Source organism: Python bivittatus, unplaced genomic scaffold (genome assembly GCF_059951505.1).
Source record: "Python bivittatus isolate LINGU-HERP-01145 unplaced genomic scaffold, Pbiv_v1 ctg000010_np1212, whole genome shotgun sequence".
NCBI classification, from domain to species: Eukaryota; Metazoa; Chordata; class Lepidosauria; order Squamata; family Pythonidae; genus Python; species Python bivittatus.
In genome coordinates this window covers 1,285,807-1,303,772 of record NW_028277029.1, presented here as the reverse complement: position 1 = coordinate 1,303,772, position 17,966 = coordinate 1,285,807, and the positions used below count along the sequence as shown (strand labels likewise).

Below are 17,966 nucleotides of genomic sequence, written 5' to 3'. Positions count from 1 at the left end.
GTCTTAACAGCCTGTGGTTTCCTCCACTGGCTTATGAACCACACTCTGAAGAGAGACGTGCTGGTCCTGAAGTGTGGTAAATATACACTTTGAGATAAGCCATCTCTCCCGCAGAATGAGCCTCTTCGCCCAGCAAAGCGTGGCTGCGGGGGGTGAGGCCCGCCTGGCCCACCTCCCTCTCGTGAAAACTTACGTATCCGGGTGGCTCAGAACAGTAAACACACCATCTTTAGGGGATCGAACAATTTATGGACAACTTCAGCCTGTTCCTTCCACATAAAAAACCATCTGCTTATGCAGCTCCTGGAGAAGAAGAGGGAATCCATTTGGACAGTACATTAAGTAATGTTCCACGCCTGACCTTTAAGTGTTCTACAAAAACAGTAGAGGGTCTTCTTAATGGGCATTTTAAATGCAAATGGAAAATGGAAAACAGCATCAGGCAGGGGCTTCAAGGAGACTTTCATTCCAGCTAGTGATCAAAACAGCAGTCTAGCAACACGAGGTTCCTTGAGAAACTCAACATTGTCTCCAAAACTCTGCCACGGAACCGTTCCTGGGATTTCTTTGGTTCTAGTTTTTGGTTTTGATGTTATTTTTTTTTCTTTTTCCTTCACCGACAGGGTGCATTTATGCTCAGGGTTTCATTCTCTCTCCAAGGCTTTCCAGTATCTGTATGAAACCAGCGCAGGGGACCATCCAGAGATTAGGATGCTGGTGACTGTCAAAGCTATTTCTCTTCAGATCATGATGTGGTTCTCCTGAATGTGAGCTTAGAGGAGAGGAGGGGTTGGGTGAAGGATAGACCAGGAATTCCTTGTAGGATATTCATAATTCCAGGCAGGTGGTGGGGTTTCTCTTTCTACATGGCTTGGACTGCCCAGAAATGACAGGTAGACTGCTTAGGAGATTTCCAGATTTGGGTCTTTCTCCATTGTCCCAGATTCAGGTAACAGCCAGGAGCTTCTTTGTCAAGCTTTCCTTAACAAAAGGATGACCTTGGCCCTTATTTTGATGTATTTATGACTTCTGTTTTATGGTTTTATTACAAACCATGGTGAGAATATGGTGGTTAGTGAGATATGAAAATGTAGTAGAGATAAATAAGCAAGTCATTCAGTTGTTTCAGCAGCTGGCACCAGCCAGAGGATCTTGTTTGGGCTTGGAAGCAAAGCAGGATTGGGGTTAGTTAACACTTGGATGGGAGGCTATCAGCAAATTTCAGAGCCGTAAACAAACTGAGAAATAGGGGGAAAAATTCCAGAAGGAGAAGTGGCAAATCACTTCCACAGCATTGGCAAGGAATCCTTATGGATGTGCACCAGGAGTCCAGCTCAACTCAAGGATGTCTCCACCTTTCATCTAGCATGGCCCCCTGAACTCCCACCAGGGAATTAACTGGGAGGAAGTCTTCTTCTTCCTCCCTGACTGAATCCATGGTGGTGCCTTTGCTTCAGCTTTACGGTGGTTGGTGAGTGAAGAAACAACAGCCGAAGCAGCCGTTGGTGGTAAGCAGCCGAGAAGTCCTCCCTCAGCTGCTCCCATCTCTTATTAAGGACAGGATTCCAAGCTCGGCTGGGCCTCCAAAATGGGCTGGACTGAAATACGGCAGTCCATGAAGGGCAGTAAATTCTCTGTGTTCTGGAGATGAGGTGGATTGGCTTTTTCACTGCAACAGGCAGTTTGCAAGTGTGTCTTTCATTTACTTCACAGGCTTCCCTTCTTTTCTGCCTCCACGGGGCCTGAAGTGGCGTGGTGGTGGCCGCAGGGGTCCCTAGGAAGGGCAAGCGACATCTCACACAAATGGCACAGTTAGCGTCGTTTCTGTCTGATGATGTCATGATGAGCGTGACATCATGGCTTCGGCCAGGCCCCCAGGACAGTGTCTGGTGAGACCCCTCCCCACCTCACGCCTAGAGAGACTGCTGATTTCGGAAGGCCTCTCCCCTCACCCCTGCAGGCAGCGAGTTTGCTTAGAAACCAGGGCGGATCAGGTGGGTGCTGAAGATGCTCCAGTTCTCCCAGCGTAGATTACGGAACGTAAGAAAAATGGCATTTCATTAAGAAGAGTGTGGGAGGCAATACGTATTTGAGGGGAAATGTGTCCAAAACCCAATGTCAGTTGCTTTTTGGATTTTTTTTTTTTTTTTTTTAAAAACAGACTCAAGTGAAAATGGTACGGAAGGGACTTTGTGACGAAAATGGTGAATAGAAAAACTATGGAGAAAACAAGCCTTTTCAAGGAAACTTGTGCATGAAATAAATCTGCACGTTCATACGCTCACACACTGATAAGAAATGTGGGTCAAATGGACTTTGGTTTCAATATAAAGGGAACGGAGATGGGCTGAAAGTCGAGAGTGACTCTTATCCGCCCTTAATTAACGCCGCCCTGCAACCCGCTGGCCTGGTGTCTGCTTTCTGTTTATTGAAGCAAAAGCTTCAGGGCTGCTAAGCTTGCGTCCTGCTCAGCCGAAAGACCGAGGCGGCTTCTGCCCCTCGTGGGGCATCCGCCTCGTGGTTAGAGCCAGTTCCGTCTCAATAAGTAGGTCCAGGAGCCTCTGAAACTGTAGCAGGGGGGAGGAAGAGGAGCTGGTGGAGAAACCACAATGGCCAGAAAAGTGATAGAGAGGAGCTGATCCTTCCCTGAAATCCGCTCTGGCCGAGGGTCTCTTCTGCAGCTTTCTCTCCGCCACCAGATCTCACTCCAGCCACAGAAGTCCTGTGAGGGACATCCTGGTTTCCCCCTGAAAAACTACCTTACTTAGAGAATATTACATTCTCCCCAGGCAGCGGGCATTCCTTTGCCATGTCAATACCCTTCGGGGGCGGGGGGGGGGGACCCTGTCTTTTTAACATTGCAAAAATTGAATGTTTAAGGCTCACTTGAACCTGATTTTATTCATTAAACCTAAAATTAAGAAAATCCAAATGCTGTGGAATTAAGGGAGTAATGTAAACAGTGTGAATAATAACTCCATTGTTTAAATTGCTTCCCTGGATTCAGTTCCAAGCATTGGGTCAAGTCCTTCACCAGGTGAGACCAAAATGTTTCAAACCCCGCATTTCTCCAGGTCAGCTGTCCTGGGTTTGAAGATCATTGAGAAAGCAATTCCTTCTCGCCATCAGCACCAATTCTGCAGAGGTTGTAAGGAAGCCCCTCTTCTCCTTTTGCAGGTAAGCAAAGGCGTTTTTTTCCAAGTTGGGCTCTTGACTTTATGAGCTGTTTGCTGAAACAGATTTGTACACATTTACTTTTTATTGTCCTTGCTATACCTTTAAGTGTTTGTCTATTGTGCTTCAATTATAACTTTGCACTTTATATCCAAGTTACGTTTTGCACAGTGTTATTGGAAAGGGGATCAGTTAGAGAGGAAGTAGCTTTTAAAGAGCTTGTTAATCTTGTGTTCATGAGACTGTGGCCGAGAGGCAATCGGACACGTTGCCAAATAAATAAATAAAGAAATAAAGGGCAAGAAATCAACCAAAGTTCTCAAAACAAGCAGAGGAAGGGGTCCACCAAATGGCACCAAACTTTTGAATTCATTCTTGTCTACTTCCTGACTGTGTTGAACCAATAATGCAAGTGCATATGGTGGGACTGAGAAGTGAGTAAGTAACTTGCAGCCATGGAGTATGGCTCAGAGAGAAAGAGAAAGGGGCAAGTTAGGTCAGAAAACCCTCCAGCTACACTGGGGAGCCAAAATGGCTGAAGGTTAAGATTCTTCACCAAGAGGACCCAGAGCACAACAGGATATCGCTCTCCCCAACTTCCAAATCCTGTCAATGTTAGTGTCAGCCTTAGGAAGTAATGCAGCTGCTTGTAATTCATGGCATTTAAGTCAAGAGAAAAATAAACCCTTGGGATTAAATGCTACTTTCAAGAGATTTGAACTGGTAGCAGCCAAAAAAGGAAACAAACACGGTCTGTTTAAAAATGCACATTTTTTTTCACTATGAAAGAATCCAGAACATCTGACACATTTATACCCTTTAATAAAATTATTAAATAGGAAATGAAGTCATCTGTTTTTCTTTAAGATCCACTATTTTTGTTTACATACCCAGGTGACAGTTAGAATTTCTCCATCTATCTCTCCCTTTCCAAACATTTCTTTTCTCACCTCTGATATGGTTACATTCCATGTTTAGCTTTAATAGGAGGATGTCTCAAACAGCTCCATTGCCCACTTTGTCTAGAGCTTTAGAGATATTTTTTCAAATCTACTGAACAGCTTTAGAAGCTTCAAAGGGCATAAACAAAGCAGCTGTTTCTCCTACACGTCTCTCAGATGCACAAGGTCCTCGCTGGAGAAGCCCTTCTCCCCGGCAGTGGCATTACTCTTTCCAAACGTTCTGCAAGGCGCTTGTAACTACCTGGAAGAGGTAGAGGTACGGGCTTTGATCACACGGGGAAGACGCCTTCTTGACTTTTTTGACACACGTGCATACATCCATTGAAGGCCCTTGTTGAAACAGCTTCCAAACACTATAATCCAATCTTTGCAAATTCCTGAAAGGGTTTGCTCTGGGTGTGGCAGCTTCATTTTCCTTCCCTCTTCACAATTCCTTTAACATTGGCAAAGTGGTCTGTGGTGGGCTATATCGTAGGATCCTTCCCTTGGCCTTGGCTGCTGGGAGATGTAGTCCAACAGCGGCCCCGAATTATCCAGCCATGCCCTCTGTAGTCTTTGCTATCGGGGACTTCTGCTGAGGGGGCTCACTTGGGAATGAGAAGAAGAGCAGGTCTCTGCTCACCTTGCAAGGAAACCTCTGCTTTTCAGCACTTCTGGCCACTGAATGAAAAGTCTTAACAATGAGCACCACGTAGAGGTTGCTGTCTGTTGGGAGAGGTGCGTTCTTCTGTGGACAACCTGTAATTTGCACCCTTTTCTAGCCACCCTTTCAGAGCCCTCCTGAGCCCCCAGGGCATTGCTGGAGTTGGAGAGTTCACCTTCTGGGCCCACCTTTGCATTTTTGGGTGCTGGGGAGGTTTTTATGGGCACCTCGGGTGCCTTAATGTATCCTAAGAGTATTCCCATTTGCCAGATCTAGGTGGAGAAATCCCTGTGTTCAGCCTGTGTGAATATGGATGTGGAACTTCGCTGAGATTCCACGGAATTTGTGACAAAAAGCCTCTTACAGGATGTGCAGAACTACCAAGGGCAGTGCTGTTGAGATTAGCATTCCTGATTTATACAGTTTTTGCACTCCCATCAAAAATTAATTTATGGCCTTTTATGAAAAGAGGGCAATTTTTGAAAAGGCAGATCGTTTGCTTAGTGAAGGCACAATCCTTTGGAAAATGTTCCCAATTAAAAAACGAGACAGACAGGAGTCTCCTTCATTTCAGTGGGGCAGGAATCACAATTTCCTGATGGTTTGGGTTCACTTTCTTATTTTCTTTTTAGCCAAGCGCAGGATTTTTTAAAGCATTAACACTTCTGGGTTTCTGCCTAGTTGGTAAATGTTGTTGATGTACGTTGGTGGTATGAGAATATTGCATGCCTTTCAAATTGTAGGATGAATAATAATAATAATAATGATGATGATGATGATGATGATGATGCATTCTCAATCTGCAGACACAGTTAGTTCCCTTTTTGTTTATAACACTATTCTCTTTGAATTCCTGCATACCTCTGAATGCTGTATGGATAAGCAATGAAATTTAATGTTCAAGCATGTTTTTGTTTCCAAGTTGGCTCCTTCAAATGACAGCGAAGGCTTCCTTGCACAGGATGTCCTTGCACACAAGGATGAAAGTCATCCAAAGAACCGGCTGACCTAACAGGAGGCTCTGAACAGGCACCACCTGTTCCATCTTCACTCCACGGAGCTGAAAAGTTTTGCTGTTGATTGGAGGAATTTTAGTCACGTAACTGAAAACGGGTTCTTATTCAAATTTATGTTAATTTTCACCTTACTAGTGTGAGAGACAGAGGAAGAGGAAGATCAAGAATGCTGCAATATTAAGAGAGAATGCAGGCCCATGTGAAGGTAAGAATCGTTCTGAATTAAGCAGAAGTTGTTTTGGCATCCTCAATATGCTAATAAGTTGAAATTAATGTTTCTTAAATACCAATGGTTTCGGTAAACTGCACAGAATGGCAGAGGACCTTCTGCTGCAACAGCACGAACACGATCAGTCGGTAGTTCCACAGAAGAGGGAAGAATGATGTAAACGGGGTCTTGGCGCTAGAAGGAAACAAAAGGGTTTCTCTGCTGCAGCTGTGCTCGGCATCGGATCATGTTCAGAACCACTGAAGCAAGAACAATCATTGATTGGTGCGCATGGAAAGCAGCGGAGACAGGCGTTGATGGGTCCGCATATATCCCAGAATTCTCTGCTCATTGGAGTTGGGAGAACTTAGCTTCTCAAGTCAATCTAGGTGCATTTAACCCCACATTTCCAAGAGTTGGGTAAAGGCTGACTGGCAAATGCTGAAGTGGAATTAAGCCGCAAGTAGAAACTAAGAGCGTGGAAGATAGGTTGGAGGAGCTGGGTAAGTATATCCTTGAGGAATGACCACCGTGGTGGTAGAGGTGGTGGTGGAATTGCCCTTTCAGCTTTGCAGAATGTCACACAGGAACTGATCAAGGCCTGTTTCCTCATGTTTCAGAATGCAGGACATGGAATAATGGATTTAAGTTCCAGGCAACAGATTCCAACCGTGTTTGGAAAAAGCATCAAAAAAATAAGAGCAGTTTGACAGTAGATACTGTGATTGAGCACATCCAACAAAGCAATCAGAGGGTAGACAGGCACTTGTCTGAGAAGCTTTCATTTGGGTTCCTGGATGGAGCACGAGGTCAGGCCCCATGGACTCAATGGCCCCCCGCAATGCTGCATTATTCCTGGATTTTCTTCTCTTCCATACGGGCACAGAACGGGGCTATCCAGCTGCCCACGCAGCTTCAGGGAAGGCCTGATGACATCTACCCATTGTTAGTAAGAGTCAGAGTGCCCAGAATGTCAAGATGCACTAAGAAGAGATACTCCTCTTGCTCTACTGAGAGAGGAAGATCCGCTCCTCTTTCTGGCAGGAGGAGGGGTTGAGGGAAGGCAGAGATTCAGAGAGGCTTTCCTCTTCCCCAAACCCCACCCTCAGCATCACTGGCCCTTGATTTGCCTGAGTTCCCCATCTCTTCAGGAAAGGCAGGCCCACCTCGAGGTCATCAGAACTGGAAAGTGAAAGGTGGATCAAATGGCAGAATAAAAAACATTAGATGAGTTGGGAGCAAATGTTATGTAAAGACTACGAAGCTGTCATTTTATTTAGTATGAAAATATTCAAGAGCTGCTAAAACTGTTGACCCCGTATCTTAGGAGAGCCATCAGCTCTGAAAAGTGAACCTCGGAATCTACCCTGTTATGGAGAGAGATCCCTGGTTGCTGCTGGTTTTCTAGGAATGAGATCAGATTGGTGGACTTTGTTTTAGAAGCAGCCAGGAAAGATCAGCTTTGGCTCCATCCAGGTTGGCTTTGATTTTCATTCCCAAAGGGTGACAGTTTCCTTCCATCCCAGTCGTCTGCCAGAACATACAAGGAAAGTCAGCATTCCTTAAAAGCACTTACAGCTACTTTCCGCTGCAGCTCAGTTGCACAGCATGAATCCAACAAGATTTTCAAAGGAGGAAGGTTGGGTTGCAGTTCAGAAATGCCTTGAGCTTTAACTAATCTGGATAAAATATAATGCTGTGTGAATATGGTGTGTAGCTGAAGGAAGGGCTGGATTAATGATGTTGAGAAAAGTGACCTCACTGGCAGCTTTCAGCCAAATTGTAGCTCAGAATGAAAAGCTCTGATCTGGCCGTTTATCCATCGCCATCACATAGCTCATTCTGCTACCTAGACTCAACCACTGGCATGCCATAAATACATTTTAAAAAGAATAGAATATGTGATGTAACACAGCAAGTATTAAACGCATTGCCACCAAACAGCTAAAAGGAAGAAGAGCGGGAGTGGGCGAATCCAACTGACCCAGCTGTAGATGTACTTAGTTCAGATGAGCCGGTGCTGATTGATGGCCATTCCCAGGCAGAAGAAGTCTTTCCTAACTCAGCTTGGAGATGCTGGGGTTGAATCTGGGATCTTCCGCAAGCAAAGTATGGGGGAGCTGCAACATCTCCTCTGCTATCAAATCATTGGGCTCCTAATAGGGACTGGCTGCACTAACCTGGTAACATTTCTCACATTGGGCAGACCATAATAGCACCATTTCAGAGAATTAGAAATCTCCACTGTCTGAAATCTTTGGAAGAGGTTTTACAGAAGATTCCACTGCGCCTGGACCATTGCACCTGGGGTGAGATCAGCAAAAAAAGGAGGGTTGAAGGCATGTGTCCTTCTCTGAGATTGTGGCTTGCTTGCTTGGTCAAATGACAGCAAGTTAGAAGTCCTTTTATGGCCATCTAAGCAGAGCCTACTTCTTGATCAACTACTTAGCCCACTATTAGGTGCTAGCTCTTTGCAAATGTCGAAAATGCTATGATACTTTCTTCAATCCATGGAAGGTACATACCTCCCACCTTACCGTCCTCCATACAGCTCTTTCAATCATCCTGAAATATGCTGCTTGCCTGCATATTTCTGTCATCTAGATCCCTGTTCATCTGGCACATCCCTGCTTCAGCTCTCATTAAAGCAACAACTAAGCATACTTTGAGATTTTCCCAAGAAGAACAAGGTTAAATATTGCTAATCAAAATTCCCGGAGTGTTGGGGAGTAAGACGTGAGAGATGATGGAGGTAGCTGCATGATGGGGTTGTATGTTCTTGAAGAATGTGGCAGATGCTGCATGAAGCACATCATGAATGGCTAAGCAGCGAAGGTTCAAGAAACAGGGTTTATGAGATGCCCGGGATCAGCTTTCCTGCCTGCATATATACTGCAGCAACATAACAACTGTTACAGGCTGAGGCTGGGGTGGCACCCAGGCCTCCCTTGCACAGGCAGCATCCAGGAGGGCTTGGAGTAAGAAGGGCAGACTATACAGAATGCATCACACGGCTATTGAGGGCTGTTGAGAAACCACTTGGCTGCAACTTCATTCAGTTCAGGCTTGCAAGGGATTAGATGAACTATAGCACGCCGATCCATTCCTCCAGTACTGGATAAGGTCTGCAGTGTGCACCCAACCACGTGTGGGCAGATCTTGCACTTTGTTGTGAACCAGTGTGTCAACCCCCCAAGCTTGACTGGAGCTTTGCAGTTTGACCCTCTGGTTTGTGAAGGGCCTCCCAATTCCAGGTTCAGAGGGTGTCACCTACTTACCTCAACAATGCGCCCAGTGCAGGACCAAGTTATGACTGTGCTTAGAGAAGAATAGCTTAGAACAGAGTGACCATCACAAAGCAGCTCCATTGTTAAGGGACAACTAAAAACATGCTTGCTGGAGTCAATCAGGCAGGGGTGCAGATAAAATTCCCTCCTAGTGGCTGATGTCCATTTCCAGCAAGGTAAACAGGAAATGACAGTGAGAAGGTAGAGAAGACAGATGGGGACGTGAAGATGCCACTCCAGAATCTGCAGTTCCCTCTGGGGAATGGATTTGCTCTTGGGTGCTCTTCACCCTGTGCAAGGACAAGAGCCGTCTCTTGGTCACCTGCAAGCATGGGACTGTTCCTAGACCCACCCCCCTCACATACTGCATCCATGAAAAGGAAACTTTGCTGAGTTGGGGGATAGATGGGTGGGGGTAGGGTGGGGAGACACTCCGATTCATACTTATTTTTTTCTTAAATAATTTCCCATCTGTGGAGTCCTTGGTGCTCTCTGAGCTTGGTTGTTTGCTTGCAGACATTTATTATTGTTGATTGTTTCATGTGTCTTCCCTAGTTGTTCCTTTTTTATTATAATGAAGGTGTCATCCACACACCAGATCCCTACTTTTGGTTGTATGTGTGGAAGTGCTACAGTTTCTAGACACGGCGTTACAGTCTCTGCTACGAGTCCTGAGACTCATGGAGATTCCATGAGCATTCCTCTGATTTGTTGGCATATTTGTCCATCAAACTGAAAGTAGGTAGTTTATTTCTAATCTTTAAAAGAAAATTACCTTGTTCAAAATGCGGTGGGGGAGGACCCACAATAATACAATGAACCTCTGATAGGCTCCTTCTTTTTAACTGTTTCTATATTTTGCCTTTCACAGACAAAGAAAAAGAGGGTCCCCATCCACTAATGGGACCATCATTGGTCCTGTTAATTCATCTGATGGAGTTCAGGAGCCAAAAGAACAACTAAAGTTGACAGAGAACCAAGGTTAGTGGGCCTCTGCCTTCTCATCTGAAATCATGTGAAGCCTCTCTAGGGATTTAGGGGGAGAAATCTACCATATGCCCATGAAATGAATACTTCTGGTTGGGTTTAGCATTTCTAAATAATAGTTAGAGGTCAAGGGAGAGACCCTTTCTTCTTTGAGTTGTCAGGTCTGTTTTGAGAAGGTGTTAAGAAGGTATCGTTCTAAATTACTTGGCAGCTGTCAAAAGTATTCTTGAATAAGTTGGGCTGGCGTCTAAAAAAAGAGAGAGTTTCATTCTGTGTAGGCACTGTAAGCATGGAAAAATAAATGAAAAACTCACCAGTGATACCACAGAGTATATCTGAGCTCACATTAGAGCAGTGAGTGACCTGCTAAGGTGGAGGGGTCGGGGGATCTACTGTGGATGTTGCTGACTGTGATTTTTCTGTAATGGATTTGAATGGCTTGGGGGATAGAGAACAAGGCTGCAGTTGTCAGAGCTGGAGGCCTCGCTGTTTCAGAGGTGTCAAATTATTGCTCCTCAGCAGGATGAAGCCACACGCCAGGGCCAGGAGCCTGTAGGTTTTGGCACGTGTCTTATCCATTCCTGGCACACAGGACCTGCTAGTGAAGGGGAATCTTGGTCTCCTAAACTTTAAAAAACAGCACCTAGAATTGGGTTATAATAGGAACATGATAAGAGGATATGAGGCAAAAGGGACTCTGATGGCTGATCACCAGAAGATCAATCAGGTGGAGCATGGCCACCATCAAACAAACATCTCAAAGGCAAGACACAACAATGCTGCACGCCAACATTTTGTCAAGAGTTTTAACATGTTTTGAACTGCATTCTATCGGAGGATTATAACTTACAGATTCTAAGTTTGACACAAAACTTAAAATATACAGATCTGCATACTATGACTTTTTTATATTCTATAGCACCTTGGGACCTGGCATCTTCTTTCTTCATTTCTTTGATCTACCAGTCTCTCTCCCCCTCCCCCTTTCTCATCCATCTAGCTATCTGATTTGTTTTCTGCTTTCCCATTCCACAAGAACGTTCACCCCATCATTTCTGGAATTAACAGGATCCTTCCCATTAATGCTGATAACCTTCCTAGCTTTTCTGAACATAAAGTAGCTTAAGGAAGAAAAGGTGTAACCCTCTCCCTCTCTCCTTCTGCTCCCAAGTCTTCAGGTCTTCCATTTCTCTACAGCCCTCAGAATAATCACACTGCCTCAGTTCTTCTTCTCCTTCTATCTTTCGTAGATCTGAGGACAGAAGAAATAAGAATGAAAGTCAAATGATACTTTTAAAAAAACTGAACTAAAATAGAAAGTTCAATGGTATTTATGGTAAATGTACGGTATAAATGGCCTTCATGAAGGGGTATGGTTGCTGGACCTGATGGCCAGATAATCTAGGCAGCCATATGCCTACAGAAAGCCCCTAGCCAGACAGATGTCCATCTTCCCTTTTGGGCACCAGAGGAAAGAAGGACCAGAAACTTGGAATGATAAGCATTCTTCTTAAAAATGAAATCATCTTAGAAGTACTCTGATTTCTGAATCAATATAGTTCAAATTCCAGAAATAGAAGAGACATTCTTTGATTGGTCCAAAGTGTTGCTTCCAAAGAATATGAGATAATGGACTTAATGCAGCCAAAGCGTCAATAAAACATGGACAAGAAAAAGCCTATTAAGCTCATGTTTAGACATGGAAGATGTAGTTTTTAACAGGGCTCACAGAATGCCCACGTAGATAGCCTATAAAGTAAAATATAGAAATAATGGATAAACATGTCCTCTCCGATTGCAGAAATATGTTCTGGTTTATATCTTGGCTGCGGGTCCCAAACATGGCATGCCAGGACCAAGGACATCTCGGATGCAAATGCATCTGTCGCTCGGCCAGCTCCTTTATTTCCCAGCCAAACTGTAACCGACAGTCGTCGAGAGGGTCAAGTCTCCTTCTCCAAGTTCCAAGAAGAGAATTTATAGCTCGTAAACTTGAGCCGTGCAGTCTGATTCACAGGGCTCATGAACGTTTTTTGTACTTCTGAGAAATTCATTTGTGAACATGATTGACTTTAAACATTTCTCCCTCTGTCCAACTGAATTGGAGAAGTGTTATTCCAAGGAATCATTTTATTTGTTTAAAAGCCATTCCTCGGGTACAATAAAACCTGGAATTATAACACAGAGGAGGTTTCGAAAGGGCTTCCTGTGGTTGCAGTTTTTGTTTATTCACTAATTCATTCAGCACCATCAATGGAGTTGCGTAAAGAATTTGCTTTGACGGCGGGGACAAATGGGAGAAGCTGACGGCTCAAGCAATAACATTCAGCCAGTGGGATCGTGTATGGTGCTATGTGATATGAATTGCACTCAGAATTCATGTTGAAGGCAGTTATGTGCACAGTTCCTCACTTGCTTGTGCACAAACTAGGCTGGACCAAGAAATAAATAAATTTTATCCGATTTGTCGCTTCTTTCGAAGGTGAAGAAATCATATGATGTACTAGAATTTTCTCAGGGGAAGATTTGACCACAGGATATTCTTGTCAATGGCTTTCTTATGGGCAATTATCAGAAAGGTTTAAAGTGGATAAAAGATCTTATGGTTTTGAACAAAGTAAGACTGAGTTTGAAATAGAGTTGTGTACTGATGATGATCATTTTATTGCTAAAATGTATAAACTTTTGCTGAAATATGAGACAGAAGAAGAAGAAGTGAAATAATGTATGATAACATGGGCTATAAATTTTGGCTATAATATGCAAATAGATCAATGGGAAAATATGTGGTTGAAAAGATTGAAATTTACATTAGGTTCTAGCCTTAAAGAGAATTTTTATAAAATGAGGTATTGTTGGTATTTGTCTAGAAACTGTCTAGAATGTATAAAGGTACTTCAAATCTTTGCTGGAAACGTGAACAACATGAAGGGGCATTTTACCATGTTTGGTGGATATGTAAAAAAGCGAATAAAATTGGATACAAATACATACACTAATTTAGAAGATTTTAAAGGTTAAAGTACAACTGAAACCAGAGACTTTCTTTTGGGACTAATGGATAGACAGCTACCAAAAAATCATAGAACTTTGTTTTTATATATAACAACTGCAGCAAGATTATTATATGCTCAAAAGTGGAAAGGTTTGGCACTGCCCACAATGGAGGAATGGTTGGTGAAGATGATGGAACTTGCAGAGATGGCAAGATTGACTTCCTTGATTAGAGAAAAAACAATATCTACATTTATGACTGACTGGAAACTCTTTATAGACTTTTTGCATGAAATGAAAAAAAAAATGCACTTAATATTTGCGGGTTTGAGGATTAGGAAAAAAATGGATAATAGGAAAAAAAATGGATAATAGAAAAAAGTGAGCTTTTTTGGTAATCGTGGAGTAAAAGTTAATTTTGTAATTGTATTTGTATTTGCTGCAAAAGAAATTGGAAGTTTCTTCTTCCTTTTTCTTTTTGTTTTCTCTTTTTACACCTTTTCTTACTTCTTCTTTGCTCTTCTTACTCTCTATTAGTTCATATTAGTCTTTATGTTCTTTGTAAAATCTTTAATAAAATTTATATATAAAAAAGGAAATGATTAAATCAAGTAGCAAAGCTAAAAAGATCCCCAAGATCACTTTACACGCATGCAAATAGACGGGGTGGCATCATTCAGGTTGCAGAAGAGAAATGAAGCGATGCCAGGCGTCCTGTCACCTCCTCCAGCGTGACTGAGAAACAGGGACATTGCGAGGGCCGTGGGCGGTGAGGCGGGTTGGAATAAATTCCAGCAGCCCTGACTGAAACTTGACTGATCTCCCTTTTCTCCTGCAGAGGGATGTTGACAACTGGAAATTCAGCAGAACGGCTTCTTTTGGGGAGGGGGCATCCTGGTGACTGAGACTTCTACTGTCGTTTCTTTTTCTAAAGAAACTTTAGAACTTTTCTAAAGTTGGCATTAAATGATCTTCCATGCCCCTTTTACTTACAATTCTGAAAGATGGAAATAAAGCCACTTCTCCCAGCAAGTAGAAATACTTACGGTTAGGTCAGCTGTTTGGAGTGTATTATTCAAACGCGAATGGATCTGGGATTTGCAAACATGAGTATACCCTTACCCGGATTCGCGGCTTTTGTAGAAATGAACAGCTGCAGACCTGCAAAAGCATCTTTGTGCAAAGCACAAAACACCCAAAAGTCACTATTTTCATATACAGATCAATGCGTTGGTCTAACAGCTGATTTATTTTCTGTTAAAAGAAAGTTCAGCAAGTCAATAACTCATGATTTCTTTTTATGCGTTAGAGCAGAGAACACTCTCTTCTTAAATTTTATGCCTGAGAAACACAATCATGTAAAAAAAAAATTAAAAGAACATTTTATCACTGTACTTTACCAAAAGCTTGAGCAGAGTTTTTATTTTTCCCTCCCTCCCATCCATAAATCTCAATTTTATGGCTACAATAATTGAAAAATCTGAGTTGATGATGTTTGGAGGAATATTATATACTACTAGCGTTTAAATGTTTTTCTCTGTTCAGCATCAATCCTATTCAAGAATCAATTATTTATTGGCTTCACACTTTTTCCAGTCCAGAATAACCGGAAGAGCTTCAGACTTTTCTGTAATTACAATTAACCCAGATATAACAAATCTCTTCCCACGTGTATGAATTTGGCATTTGGTTCCAAACTTTACTAAAAAGAGACAGTTGTAGAAAGAATAAGGTCTTTCATATATACAGATTCTCTTTAGCTCAAATAGAAAGCTCTTATCAAATTAAATTAATTTAATTTAATTTAATTTACTCTAACCCAAACTCTAAATTAATTCTGCTCATGGTTTCTTAAAATATTGGGGATAAATACACTTTCAGGAATGTTAGAAGTTATACAAATCTGCTGAACCAGAACTTGTGTAGACAGTTTTGTTCATTCCTTAAACTTTGGGGAAAAGCCTTAATAACTTTCATAGACTGCCTTTAAATAAAGCTATTACTGCATTTGAAATTCAGGGAGCAAAGGTTAAAACCTAGCAAAATATAGAAGAATGCTACAAAAGGATCAAAAGATAAATTCCATCTGCTGAAGAAGTCTTAATAAGATCTTGGACAGAGATAAGATCTCTGGAGGGGGACAATCTCTGAAATCTTGCAAAAATTTCAATTTTCTGAATCCTATAGACCAAGGATGCACAAATTGAAGCTCCAACACCCATTGATCTATAGTGTCCTTCAAAAGTGGTCACTCAGCTGTAATTTTTATGTTCTAAAAGATGAAAATTCTTAAAACAGAATAATGATAGTATGGAGTCCTTGTGGTTCTCTGAGCTTGGTTGTTTTCTTGCAAACATTTCGTTACCCAGCTAGGTAACATCTTCAGTCCGAGAATGGGGTGGGATTTGCTCTCTGTTTATATACTGTGACATGCCCTGCCAGTGCAGGTGGGTGTGTGTTTCTGTGCCCCGCCCCTTACCATAGTTTCTCGATTAGGGTATTGTTTGCTGCTTGATTGGTGTCTGGTGATAATCTTGGTGTTAATCTCTGCTTATCTGGGTGATGATCGCTGGTGAGGAGATGTTCTGATCTTTTGATTCCTTTTTATTGTGAATAGTGTGCAGATGTTCTTTATCTCTATGTGCCTGTGGATGGCTGCCTTGTCTGAATACCAGGCTTCCAGGAATTCCCTCACATTTTTTACTTCTATGGTATAGGTTATCTGCAAATCTGACAAAGTTCCCTCTACCTCTTTGTCCAAGCCATTAACAAATATATTTAAGCGTGGAGGGCCCAGGACTGACCTTTGTAGCACCCCATTCAGTAGCACTCTCCAATTGGAGGAGGAACCACGGATGAACACTCTCTGGGAACAATTTTCAATCAGTTCTGTATCCACTTAATTGTCCTGTTATCTAGCCCACACTTAACCAGCTTGCTAATCAACATGTCATGGGGTACTTTGTGAAATGATTTGATAAAATCAAGATATGTTATGTCTTCAGCACTCCCAAAATCTATTAAAGAAGGGTGTGGGGTGTTTTTTGCTTTTTGTTTTGGTGTCTTGGAGTCAGTCTTGACTCCTGGCGACTGCCTGGGCTAATCGCTGCAGAAGTGCTTTGCCATTGTCGCCAAACTGGCTCTTTTTAAAGAACTTACATCATCAAGAAAATGAGTGAGTTTAGTCTGGAAAGACTGGACAGATCCATCCTGATGTATTGTTTTCAAGGTGCTTCCAGACCAGACTCTAAAATCTTCTCAGGCATTGAAGTTCTCCAGAGCCTCCATTTCCCCTTTTTTGAAGATGAAGATCATTTTGTTCTCCTCCAGGCATCAAACACTTCACTGATTTCCAGGGTTTCTCAACAACAATGCTGGAGAACTTGGCCAGACCATCCACTTGGTCCTTCAATTCATCTGGTCCCAATGATTTAAACTTGAGGTTAAGATGCAGTACTGCACCATGTCTTAACTGAAAACTTCAACCCTGTCCCTTTGCTTTGCTGTTCTCAGTTGTCTGAAGGAACACACACCTCCTTGTGGGAGAAAACAGCTACTGAGTGGTTCTCCCTTTTCTTTGTTTCTGACAGCATTTTGACAGCTTCACAGAGCAGCTGTGATATTATTTTCTTCTTTTTCCTTTTGAATATAAGTATCTAAAGAAGCTCTTTTAGTTATTCTTAGCAACCTATGGGTGCTTCATCTTACCTGGGTGTCTTACATCCCATCCTACATGATACAGGATGGGGTCATCTGTGGGATGGTTAGTGTTGGCCTGACCTACATGCTGCAATAGGTAGGACACACTTTGGCTCAGTGCCATCTGCTGGGACCTAGGAGGTGCACCATTTCCACTGAGGCACCTGGAAGAATTCCCGCTCCCCACCCCCCTAGATATCGTTGGCCCTGACCCTGTTGGTCTTCAGAAAGACAGTAAAAACTTGGATGTTTCCTCAGGTTTTGAGGGAGGTATGATTGGGGTTCCCATCTGATGGGAATGTACGAATGTGAGTTTCTGGTTGCCTGTTAATGTCTGAATTCTATTGGAATTGTTTATCTTCTTTTCATTTTGGGGTCTATTTTATGCCACCCAGAGCTACGACGTTTCAGTTGGGTGGCCACATAAATTTAATAAATAAATGTTGCCAGCCACAGCTCATTCTGAACTTTCCTTTTCTTGACATCAGTTCTGTACTTCCACACCACTTCTCTGTACTTTTCCTTTCCACCTGGCCCTCTTTTCCTTCCTTAGATGTATCCATCCTTATTTTTAGGCCAGGGTTTTCTGGCTGGGGAGTCAGGTAGTTTAAAAAAAAAAATTCCCAGAACCTCTTATCAAGAAGCAAAGCTCTAGTGATAAAAAGCTGGCTGCGTTAGAGTGAGATTTTTCATTTTCCTTTTTTTTTTGGTTGCTCATGGAAATCCACCAACTCCTCATGGAACTCTTGGGTTCTCTGGAACACACTTTGAAAAAATGTGTTATAGGCCTTCTTTATTCCTTCTCTGTAGCCACATTGGTTTCTTCCTTCTTTTTTCTTATCAGAATTATCTGCAATTGTGCATTTAATATGTCCTTGGCACAAGTATTGTGGGTCCTGATTGCAAACTCAAGCCTATCAGAATGGGATATGCAGTCCGCCTTCCCTTAAGCTCTCAGAGCAGAGCAATATGGATGTTACATGATGCCATGCCCCC

At 42.6% G+C, this 17,966-nt stretch overlaps 1 long non-coding RNA gene across 2 annotated transcripts; it reads left to right on the top strand.

The window, feature by feature from the left end:
* The first annotated feature begins 2,391 nt into the window (after positions 1-2,391).
* LOC112540444 (uncharacterized) lies at positions 2,392-14,642 on the top strand. Of its 2 annotated transcripts, none has more exons than XR_003084530.2 (5): positions 2,392-2,545; positions 3,075-3,177; positions 5,931-6,000; positions 10,162-10,271; positions 14,110-14,642. It is a non-coding gene; the product is annotated as an uncharacterized LOC112540444 (long non-coding RNA). The 2 variants fall into 2 exon arrangements; XR_003084529.2 differs by lacking the exon at positions 14,110-14,642 and adding an exon at positions 12,079-13,052.
* Positions 14,643-17,966: the final 3,324 nt, after the last annotated feature.